The sequence below is a fragment of the Lipotes vexillifer genome, unplaced genomic scaffold (assembly GCF_000442215.2).
Source record: "Lipotes vexillifer unplaced genomic scaffold, Lipotes_vexillifer_v1.1 scaffold308, whole genome shotgun sequence".
NCBI classification, from domain to species: domain Eukaryota; kingdom Metazoa; phylum Chordata; class Mammalia; order Artiodactyla; family Lipotidae; genus Lipotes; species Lipotes vexillifer.
This window is the reverse complement of record NW_006792985.1, coordinates 2806255-2818510: the sequence shown is the minus strand read 5'-3', so window position 1 is coordinate 2818510 and position 12256 is coordinate 2806255. Positions and strand designations below refer to the sequence as shown.

The 12256-nt window shown below is 46.1% G+C and overlaps 1 protein-coding gene across 1 annotated transcript in view; it reads right to left on the bottom strand.

Annotated features, from left to right (window-relative positions):
* Window positions 1-12256, bottom strand: part of SCARA5 (scavenger receptor class A member 5) — a 114842-nt gene that overhangs the window by 51012 nt on the left and 51574 nt on the right.

Here is a 12256-nt window from a genome sequence, read left to right as displayed (position 1 = left end):
GGGGGGGGGGAGGTGAGGCGGCTGCGGAGGCCCCCGGGGCCCAAGAGGCAGGCCCGGACAGAGCCCGGCAGGCCGGAGGTGCTCAATAAACGACAGATGAAGGGAAATCAGACATGGCCATGGCTGAACGCCTCAATACATCCCCGGCACTGTGCTCAGCCAGTGGTCCCCAAACGTGTCTGCCCATGAGAATCACCTGGCCAGGCATCCCACCTGTCGAAATTGTGATTGGATGGGTCTGGGAGGTGACCCGGGCTTTGGAATTTTAAAAAGGAGCCCGAGATAATTCTAAGGTGCTGTTGAGTTTGGGAACGGGGGACTCATTATGGATGAGGTTGATCCATAAGACATTGTCTTTTTTTTTTTTTTTTTTTTGGACGCTCAGGCTCAGCGGCCATGGCTCACGGGCCCAGCCGCTCCGCGGCATGTGGGATCCTCCCGGACCAGGGCACGAACCCGTGTCCCCTGCATTGGCAGGCGGATTCTCAACCACTGCGCCACCAGGGAAGCCCCGACATTGTCTTTTTTATATTTTGGAAATGATCAGACATCAGCGGTTCCACGTGGCTCACCCTACAGTATTGTGTGTCATCCTCTCCACTTTAAGAGGGATGTACCCTTATTTATCCCCTGTTAGGGCAAGAGCTGTTAAAGTTGCCCCAGGCAGAACAGCAAGTAAGAGGTGGAGCCAGGATTCCAACCCAGAGGGCTTGCTTGCTCTGGAACCCAGATGCCTCCCTACAAGTATGCTAGGAAGCTGCCTGAATGGACCGCAGCAGCAGCAGCAGACTCAGCCAGGCTCTGGGTGACACTGGTAATTCCCACTCCTGAATTCAGGGTCCCATTCCCTCTGGGTGGGTGGAGATGCTTTTACATCCATACCCTCCCTTCTCTGCCTCTGACTTCTAGATCTCCTATTTCCCTCCTCAGGCAAACAACCCATCTTCTGTGATCTCCCACCCTTTCCTCTTGGCAAGGTTTCCTTTTCTTGGTTATAAGAAAAGCTATTTCACAATACGAAGGGGAGGGGTGTGCACCTTAATCATTATAAGCTAGCATCCGGTGTCTCCTGGAAGCTCATGGACTGCACGCAGGTACACTACAAACCCTGGTGCATCCTGGGATGTCTAGGGATGCTTGTTTGTTTGCTGTGCACTATTCACAGCTGTCTCCCGCTCTGCTCTGCAAACCAGAGAAATGGAAACTAGTAGTGGGGGGTGGGGGGCAGGGTAGGAGATGGGGGCAAATGAGGCACAGAGGGAGTTGTGCCTTGGAAATCTTGGAATCGAGCAAGCCAGGGAATTTGGTACACAGCTTGTTCAAGCAATGAGAAGATTTGGAAGGGGAAGGTAGTTTGGGAGGGTGCTGGGGCTGATGCTTCCGGAAGTGCACAGCACTGATGGTGGCCACTCTGGAGGAGATAAGTCATTTCAGATTAGATTCAGAGGCTCACAGTGCTAGCTGGGCATTGGAACCCCACTTCAAATTCTCCCTCGGGACTTCCCTGGTGGTCCAGTGCTCCCACTGCAGGTGGCAAGGGTTCGATTCCTGGTCGGGGAACTAAGATCCCACATGCTGTGCGGTATGGCCAAAAAAAAAACCCACAAAAAACCGAAAACCAAACAACAACAACAACAAAACAAATTCTCCCTCACTCAGCCCTTTAATCTCCAAGAAAAGCATACGCCCAGCCTCTGCATATACCATCTCTTCACCTTCAGTTAGTTCTAACTGTTCAAATGTTCTACATTCCGTCCAGACTTGAAAGTTGCCTCCGTGTAATTTCTATCCACTGATCCTGCCCTCTGAGATCACATAAAGCAAGTGAATTTTTTTTTTTTCCCCACAAGACAGCTCTTCAGCATCTCAAAGACAGTTATCACATCCCTGCTACGTAACAATGTTTCTGGTTTAAATCTGTAGTTCCTTCATCTGCTGTCTCACAACAAGCTTCTAAGCCTCCAGGTATCCTGGCTAACCTCTTTTGCACATACTCAGTGTGTCAACATCCCCTTACAGGGTGCGGCTTGATTTAAAATTGATTTTTCCATGGTGTGGAAAGACGGCAAAGTATGCGAGAAGGATCGTCAACTTCATTCTGGGCATAAGACTCTCTAATACGGCCCAAAGTGGGTCTTTCAGACTTTCACCATAGACTTTAGGTCTATGCAGTCATCTGTAAAAAGTTTCCCCAATTTACAGATAAAAAGACTGACTCCGGGAGAGTATTCATGATCTGCCTAATGGCATGCTTCCTGACTCCTGGTGCACTGGTTCCCTCCATTACTCCGCTACTCTGGAAAATTACCTAAAGAGTTGTCAACACAAGTAAAGGTTCTGGGGAAATGAATCCATGAACCAGTCACAGCCCAAGTAACCACAGGAACGGTCTACCTAAGAAATCATTGCAGTGCAGGATTAGGTCATGTTTGTCCAATATTCGACCCAGATTGCTTGACAAGTATTAGAGACAGGGCAGTTGGAAAACAGAAAGCCCAATATTTTAGTGGCAGTCTCTGCTTTTGATGCTCCAAAGTTCAAAGAGATACTGCAGCTTATCAGAAGTAGCAAAACACTGTGAGTTTTGTTAATTCTGGTTTTAAAGTTGGGATTGTGAGTGACTAAGAGTGACAGTTCAACTACTTGATTTAAGACTCCATTAGCTCAGGCCGGCCAGAGGCAATGCCATGAAGGAGGCAATTTCCCTTCAACTCACTCTCTGCCAGCTCCCAACAGCCCCTCCTTCTCTCTTCAGGTGGTCCCCACGCCCAACTGGTGCCCTGTGCCCTTGGAGGCTCCTGGCCTTGCCCATCAGCACCCCCTTTCAGAACCTACCAACTTTAAGACCCCTTCTCTCTGTCCAGAAAACTGGACTGAAACTTGCCCGTATGGTAAAGGCTGACAATCAGCTACCCCCTCCAGGAGGGTTCATTGGGGTCTTAGATTATTGTTTATTGCACAACCAATATTAACATAAATTGAAATAAAAGAAAAAATTCTTCCACCATCCCACAATCTCCAACAAAGCCCACTGGTTTTCCTTCCATTTCCTTCTTCTAGTTCCATCCATGTGCATACCCAATCTTTACGATTTGATTTCTGGGTTTTTTTAATTTGTGAATGATTATTTTACAAATATTCTCCCATCTGTCATTTATAATTATACTTTTGATGGCTGCCTAAGAGTCTGTCAGGGAGATGTCTTGTAATTTACCCATTCTCAATCATGGAAAAATAAACACAGAAAGGTCCCTCCTTCTTTTGAAATTTTTCCTACCAGTAAATTCCCAGAAGTTGGATTAGTAGAGCCAAAGTTATAGACATTTTTATGACTCTTAAAAATTCCAACCCAATCACAAAAGAAAAAGGAATAAAAAATTTCCAGCCAAATCGCATCCCCAAAAGTTATACCTATTTATAGGTATATTATAGATTTTTTAAAAGTGCCAGTTTCAGTGAAACCTCAGTGTACTCTTACAATTTTCATACTGTTAATTTCACAGATACAAAATGATACCTTGTTATTTTATGTTAGTATACTTGCATTTAAGAAATGGCTGTTTCAAGGCAATGCATTAGCTCAAAGGAATGTTACAGGCATTTTAGATACTCCAGCTAATCAGAACAAAATTATTTTGAGGGGTTAATACTCTTCAGGCATCCAATCATGCCGTAGAAGCCCAGAGCAGCTTCCCCCTTTTGGGATCACTTACCTACCCCAGAAGTGAATTATCTCCTTCCAACAGTCACAGTGTGTTCTTAGCTCACATTACCCCCACCCCCTCTCATCCGCCATTTAATTCCTTCCAGATGTTTGCTGTCCTCAACAGGGAACAATTCTTCCTTGAGTGTGACTCTCTTAATTCATGTTTATGCAAACAGTTCATTTATCTCTCTGCCTGCTGTATTTACTTTTAATGTGTTTTAACTATGCTTCAACTTTCATACTTTCACAAGGGGAAAATAAGTTATAGAGTAACAATAATAACTGGCATTTCCTGAGTCCTATGTGCCAGCCACTCTTCTAAGTGCTTCTCGTATTAATACACTTAATTCCATAACAAGCCTATGAGATAGGATCCTCATATTCCAAACGAGGAAACTGAGGCACACAGAGCTTGAGTAACTCACGAGGTCACACACTGGTTGACGGAGGAGACTGACTTTGGGCTCAGGCAGTTTGGGCCCAGAGTTCCCCTTGCGATTCTGCTGAAATGGTGGAAGGCACAGAACAAACTTTTTAACAGAGACACACAAATAGGGAATAAACCTTGAAGGTAATGAGTTCCCCATCATAAACCCAGGCGGGAGTCAGGCTGCTTGGCAGGAATCATGGATTCTAATTGGGATTCTGCTTCAATATTAATTGCTGAATACTAATGAATGTGTTAATATACACTTTATAATAATATATGAGTAATGTATTAATGTCTGTCCCAGGCCATGCCCTGGGCTAGGTGGTTCGCATAGACCCGTCTCCTGCAGCCTTCCTACCCACACCCCAGCCCTGAGATGTCTCCCTCTTCCATAATTGTCTTCTATGTTCATTAAAAAATGATCACATGCTGGTTAAGTCAAGGTGCTTCAGATGTCACTGGCCAGAGAGGATGTCTTCCCCCAAAACATCAGGCACACCCACAGTGCCAGCGAGGAAGGGGAAATACGTATGAGTTGGGAGGAAGAAAGCTAAGTGTTCTGTTTGAGGTCTGGTCACCTAAACCTTGGGCATTGGTGTTAATAACCCTTTATCTCTGTACAAAATTTCACATCCATTACCTCCCTTAATTTTCACTATAACTAATCTCAGGAGGTAGGAAGGGCGGGTATTCCTAATCTCATCGAAGGGTGAGAAAAAGAGGCTCAGAGAAGGCAAGAGATGCCAGAAGCATGAAATAAGGATGTGATGGGGTCATCTGTCCCTCAATCCAGTCTTCTGTCCTCCATACCTGCTGCAGGGAAGGTCAGTCCCATACTGAACTCCAAAGTCTACATGGGGAAGCAGGGCAGGAGATGACATTTATTAAGCACCTACTGTATACCAGACTCGGTTCTCATTTCTTGCTAGAAGTGGCTTCCTTTCCTCTTCCCAGCACACTTGTGAGGTAGGAATTCTGCCTGTGTTCAGATGAGGAAGGTGGCAGAGCATGAAAGGAAGCTCAGGCTGCTCGGTCTCTGAAGGCCCTGCTGGCCCCCCCTTACCCCCCAACCCCCTTACACAAAACAGCAGAAGGCATCTGCCTCCCTTTCTACCCAGACCACCTGGGCAGAGGCCCTGCACCAGCCCAAGAAGCAGGAAGGACTTGTTAGAGGCTTGGGGAGGGGGGTGGCACGAAGAAATAGCATCCAAGTTTGACGGAGGCCCTTGGGGAGGTAGATGCTAGAACACTGCCAAGGGCCATACAATTCTCCTATGGTCCTCCCAAGCCTACGGGCAGACGGTATCACCATTTCACAGATGGAAAATGGAAACTCAAGCGATGAAGTAAGTAACTCAAGGCCATCTGTGAGTAGGAGGTGGACCTGCCTGGCTCTTTTACTGCCCCATGCAGCAGTCCTGCCTTGTCTTCATTTAGGCTGACAGAAGGAAGGCAGGTATCAGAATTCATAGAGCATCACATTAAGGGCAGAGATGGGAAAGGATGGGGCTGAAATGAAACTGCAATGTAAGCACCTCAATTTAAGCACCAAGAAAAAGACAGGGGCTTTCTTTCAGGAGGTCTGTAACACAGGGTTGGATTTCCTGAGATCTGGAGACATGTGACTTTAATAGAAAATTAATTTAAAAGTGGAGCATAATATTCATTCAGAATTGCATAACGAAGAGGTTATCAGTAGACCTTTAGCACTTAAAGTGATGCACATTTTCACTAGGGCGCCCCTGTTTCCAAGAGGTAGGAGGAAACCAGGGCCAGCCTCGTGATGTGTGACCAGTGCAGTGACACATGGCGCCGTGTGCAGAAGGGCCCCACACTTGGGGTTTACTGCTCTGCGGTCACTCTCTTGAAATTTTGCATAATTTTATCTTCGAATGCGTGTTTTGTAAGTGAAGGGCTGAGGCAGGGGAAATGAAGCAGATTGGGGAGGGAGGGTATTAGGGGACATTCATAAGGACCCAAAGAGGAGGGCAGCAGATTGGTACATTTGGGGTGAGCTTATTGCCGTATTTGCTTTTAAGAACCACATGCCCTCGTTCCTAGCTCAGCAGGATGTCCAGGATAAACATTTATAGTCTGGAGACTGGCTTCTCCTTTGTCTGTGGCCTCACCAGCCCCTGCTCACACAGGAGGGAGCCGGGAGCTTGCAGCGGCAGCTCAGAGTATCAGGAGGCCCTTTGAGAAGGAAGCCAGACAGACTCTCCGTCTTTGCACAGGTGGTCTGAGCTTTTTTTTTTTTTCTTGCGTTATGCGGGCCTCTCACTGTTGTGGCCTCTCCCATTTGCGGAGCACAGGCTCCGGACGCGCAGGCTCAGCGGCCACGGCTCACGGGCCCAGCCGCTCCGCGGCATGTGGGATCCTCCCGAAACGGGGCACGAACCCGCGTCTCCTGCAACGGCAGGCGGACTCTCAAGCACTGCGCCACCAGGGAAGCCCCGGTCTGAGCTTTTTGATGCCCGGTCCATCTGAAGACTCATCAAGCATTGGCTCCCGGGGCCACAGGCTTTGCCCACATAGGTGTGACCTCCTGAGAGCCTACCTGCAGTGGCCTTTGTCAGTTCAGAGGCTGGTAGGACTCCCTAAGTAAGCAAGCACAGCTGGCCAATTCTCGGTCTTACAGGCAGGATCCAACAAACAGGCATGAAGGATGCAGACTACCTGCCCCCTGGAACGGTGGGTTGGCTGCAGCCCAGATACCCATCCTTTACACACAGACCCTGACTCTGGCGCATGGATGAGCACAGACCGGGAGCTGGAGGATGTATGGAGTGCAGGCTGACTGGAAGCCAGTGGACAGCCATGGATATCCATATTAGGATGGCCTGGTACAACTTCAGAGGAAGAAAAACCCCACCAACATGTTGATTACTTTCCTCAGATGTGTGGCTGGATATCCTGCGCTCCTGGCGTAAGCATTCCCTTTGGTGGTCCAAGCAGATGGAGTCTCTGATAATTCACTGTTGATTACTGTGGAAATGGGATCCAAGACCAATTATAACTCAGAAGGCTCCTCTTGGAGAACATATCCCCAGGATTCCCATTTCGGAGGCTAAAGGATCTGAAATTAATTATTACCAGCAATGTCAGGAAACCCAGCATTTTGATGGGGTGCATACGTCTAATAAGAAAGAGACCAATTCTTTGTGAATTCACAAATGGAATTAGGGACTTGCTATTTAGACTAACATAGTGCCTAGTGCAGAATCTTGCAACCTGGTAGCTGGTCAGTAAATAGCTATCAGATGAATAAGTGAATGACTGAAAATGGAGAGTGGTAGGAGGCACAGAAGTGCCCATATCTCTTCTTAGAAGAGCTTGGAGTACTTCCCTGGTGGTCCAGTGGTTAAGCTTCTACTGCAGGGGACACAGGTTCGATCCCACAGGCCATGCAGTGCACCAAAAAAAAAAAAAGCCTGGACCAGTGGAGGAGACGGGGGCAGCCCTTGGGCCCAGCCTCGCTCTCTCTCAGCCCACCTTTTACTCTGGCCAGGGCTACAGTGACCAGCTTCAGGTGGGTGTAACCTGGCAACACCATAATTCATCCGCACCTCCGATCTCTAGCTGTCTGCCCCCAGGGCTTCTGTGACTTCTCAGAATCACGGCAACCACCTGGACCTCATCCATGCATGGCCTTGCCACTCAGGGTAACCCCGACCTATGCAGGAAGCAGCTGGTGGATAAACACTCTCCACAGACAGACAAGTCTGCAGCTTTTACTACATAGCCCCTTGCAAGGTCCTGGAAGGACTGAGCTCTAGCCGCCACAGCAGAGACTGGCTCAAGAATACATCCTTGTAATTGTTTTCCCTCCTTTCTGATCCCTCCGGTCCCCAACTCCTGCTCCCCAGGATCACTTTTCACAATAAACTACCAAGCCCGTATCTCAGGCTCTGATTTCCAAAGAAATTCCAGGCTAAGACAAGAAGCATCCCTTCTTCCCTAAGCATAAAGGGGCCAGCTGTCTTCCCATCTCCCTTTTTGCAGATTCCCTGTTCACATCCTGATTCCCTGTTGTCCTAAGAGCTCACAGATAGGTTTGAATTGGGGATATTCATTTGTTTGTTCATGCATTAAGTCATTCAATACATGTCTGTGAGGTACCAACTCACTATATGGGTTTGGGCAGCAGTAAATACACAGAGGTCTAAAATGTAAGCTCTCCTATCAAGAAATTTATCATTTACTTAGGGAGAAAAGAACACACAAAAGGAACCTGTTTTAAAACTCTTCTAATGTGTTTCCAAATGTTCTTTGGGAAAAGAAAACCCAAACCCAATATTAAGATTATCTGAGGAAGCTGAATGCAATGAGTGTAATGAGTGAACTTTCCTTAGTAGTCTGGAGTGGCTTCTCATCAGATGCCTCTGCCAGCGGTGCAGAGAGTGAATTGCAAAGAACAGGACCTGGAGGAGGTGTGGAAATGCAGTAGGAGGCTGTGGTCCTGGTGACAGAGGAGGGTCTTGGAGCAGGGCCACGCCTGTTAGGACAGAGAAAAGGGACATAAGAGACACGATAGAGAATTAACATTGTTAGGACTCAGTGGCCTCTTGGAACTGGAGGTTGAAGAATAGGAAGGCTGTAGTACTGTTGAATGATATGGTATCAGCCTGGAGGAATCAAAATGCTATTTTGTGGGGGGCGGGAGGGGGTCCGCTTTTTAAAAAATTGAGGTACAGTTGATTTACAGTGTTGTGTTAGTTTCTATATAGTTTCAGAAACTCTCAACCACTGCGCCACCAGGGAAGCCCCTGCCTATTTTTTGATTGAGTTGTTTGCTTTTTTGTTATTGAGTTGTATGAGCTATTTGTATATTTTGGAAAGTAAGCCCTTGTAGGTCACATCATTTGCAAATATTTTCTCCCAGTCCATAGGTTTGTTTTTCTGTTTTGTTCATGGTTTCCTTTGCTGTGCCAAAGCTTATAAGTTTGACTAGGTCCCATTTGTTTATTTTTGCTTTTATTTCTATTCCCTTGGGAGACTGACCTAAGAAAACACTGGTACAATTTATGTCAGAGAATGTTTTGCCTACGTTCTTTTCTAGGAGTTTCATGGTGTCATGTCTTATATTTAAGCCTTCAAGCCATTTTGAATCAAATTGCTGTAGATAACCAACAAGATGACAAAATCAAAACTCAAAATTATCTTAATTGATGTGAAATCTCAGCTGAAGGCAAGAGGATTACATATAAAAGGGACAAATGGGGCTTCTCTGGTGGCACAGTGGTTGAGAGTCCGCCTGCCAATGCAGGGGACACGGGTTCGTGCCCCAGTCTGGGAAGATCCCACATGCCGCGGAGTGGCTGGGCCCGTGAGCCATGGCCGCTGAGCCTGCGTGTCAGGAGCCTGTGCTCCGCAACGGGAGAGGCCACAACAGTGAGAGGCCCGCGTACCGCAAAAAAAATAAAATTAAAAAAATAATAATAAAAGGGAAAAATGTGGTATATTGCATTTACAATCAGACTCTCAAAGCGATCCTTGGATTCAACATTAGTTAGCTCATCCTTGTCAAATGCTTACCAACACCTCAGACATTCCATGTACCTGTGCTACTTAATCCTCAGAAAGACCTGTGAAGTAGGCATTATTTATTATCCCTGTTTTAAAGTGAGGAGATCTAAAGCTCAGGGAAATTAAGTGAATTTCAGAGGTCTTATAGCTAAGAAGGGGCAAGCCAGAGTTGGGAGCTGGGTGTTCTGATGCCAACTGCAGAGGCTCTCCATCAGACTCCTCTTGGCTTCACATCATTGTGGGGGAAAAAACAAAGCACTCACCATGAAAACAAAGTGGTGTGATATTATAATCAGGGGCTGTAAATAAGATGATTTCTTGTGGTTATTCTAAGCTGTACCTGTAATCACCCTGCCAAGCTTCAGTGGGCCATCCAGGGAGAGGCAGGTCTAAAAACCATTCTACTCATGGATATGCTTGTTGTTATCATTGTTTCTTTCCTTTTTTTTTTTGTCTTTATTTTTTATTTTATTTTTTCCTTCTTTTATTTAAACATTTTTTAAAAGACAAATAAATGGTATATTAGTTTGCTTGGGCTGCCATAGGAAAATACCACAGACTGGCTTCCCTGGTGGCACAGTGGTTGAGAGTCCGCCTGCCAGTGCAGGGGACACAGGTTCGAGCCCTGGCCCAGGAAGATCCCACATGCCATGGAGCAACTAAGCCCGTGTGCCACAACTACTGAGCCTGCATGCTGCAACTACTGAAGCCCGTGCGCCCAGAGCCCGTGCTCCGCAACAAGAGAAGCCACTGCAATGAGAAGCCCGCGCATTGCAAAGAAGAGTAGCCCCCGCTCGCCGCAACTAGATAAAGCCCACGCACAGCAACGAAGACCCAATACAGCCAAAAATAAATAAATAAAATAAATTAATTTTAAAAAATACCAAAGACTGCATGACTTAAACAACAGAAATTAGAAATTAATTGTCTCATAGTTGTGGAGGCTGGAAGTCCAAAATCAAGGTGTTGGCAGGTTTGATTTCTCCTGAGGCCTTTCTCCTCGGCTTGTAGATGGCTGTGTTCATCCTGTGTCTTCATGGCCTTCCCTCTGTGCATGTCTGTGTCCTAAACTCCTTTTCTTATAAGGACACTAATCATACCAATTTAGGGCCCAACATGGTGACCTCATCTGACTTTAATCACCTCTTTAAAAGCCCTGTCTCCAAATACAGTCACATTCTGAGGTACTAGGGGTTAGGGCTTCAACATATCAATTTTGAGGGGTACACAATTTAACCCATAATAAGTGAGGGCCTTTACTAGAGATTAACTGGGAAGAAGCTGGGGTAGAGAGTAAAGGTGGGTGCTGATTTCCAAGCCTTGGTCACATCCTTAGGTGGTACTATCCTGGCCAACTCAGAAGAGCCTAGAATGCAACCAGTCTGAGTCTCACGGAGCCAGACTTCCTGGAGATTTGAGGACCAAGCCCCTCTTCAAATCACTGCTGCCTTTGGGCGACGATGCACTCTTGGGATGTGACAGTTTCATTTAGAAACAAAAATCTAGTGGGGAATCTTCTCTATACTTGAATGGGGCTTGTTGGTCCTTTATTGCAGTTATTTCTACAAAGTAGCCCTCAAAGACTTACTAATGGAATATAGTTATAAATAAAGACGTCTCCTGACAAATTTAGACACTTATTCTCAAACCACACATGGAAAGGAGAGTCCCATTTAGAGAAAAGTGACTTGCCCCATGGTACACACTCAGTGATTTTCCCAGGCACCTTTCTTTGTCATTTAAGCCAGAGTCCCCATTGCTATACAATATAATAAAACCCCTAAGCTATAATGAAGCAATCCATCAAGAAGAATGGGTCGGGGTGTAAGTACTGCTCTTTTAGAGCCCAGAGTTGATCTTATCTCCAGCAGTTTTCATTCTATTTGAAAAGGAAAGTAAAACAACAACAACACAAAAGAAAATGAAAAAACCTAAAACCTAACTTGCTGGATTTCATTTAATGCACGGCCTTTCTATATACATGGTATCCACCCATCATAGAGCATAAACTCCTCTCTAGAATCTCATGTCATCACTGGGCTAGTAAATGGACCATTCACATTTTAAAAAAGATACAAATAAGTGTTTGAATGTTATTAAGACATGAGAGAGTTTCATTGGGTCATGAATAATTCACAAGAGAGGAAACTTTCATATTCAGCACTTATTGATTGCTGGACACTTGATCATGTGAGGAATATTGGATACCCACCCCAATCTTTTTTTTTTTTTTTTTATAGCAGTCCTCAGAGTTAGATGCTGTGGGGAAACTTAGGGGTTTGGTCTACAGGCAAGATACTTACATCAGTGTGAAAATTAAATGTATGAGGTGGAATAGGTACTTTTGTGCTTCACAATCTCATACGCACTGTCGCTGCTCCCTGGCTCACCAAGGCTGGGCCCATGGTTGGTTACTGGGGAGATTAACTGTGTGGGCCATCAGAGCTGGGCTCTGTGTTCAAAGGTGTGGACAATCTCTTTTGCAATCTGGCATCACGGTTTCAACCTCCAAGGCTGCCTTTTCCATGCCCCCCGTGGGACCTCTTGTTCCAGTCCTTCCATCCCAGAAAGGTGCACTTCCAATCTCAGCAGGA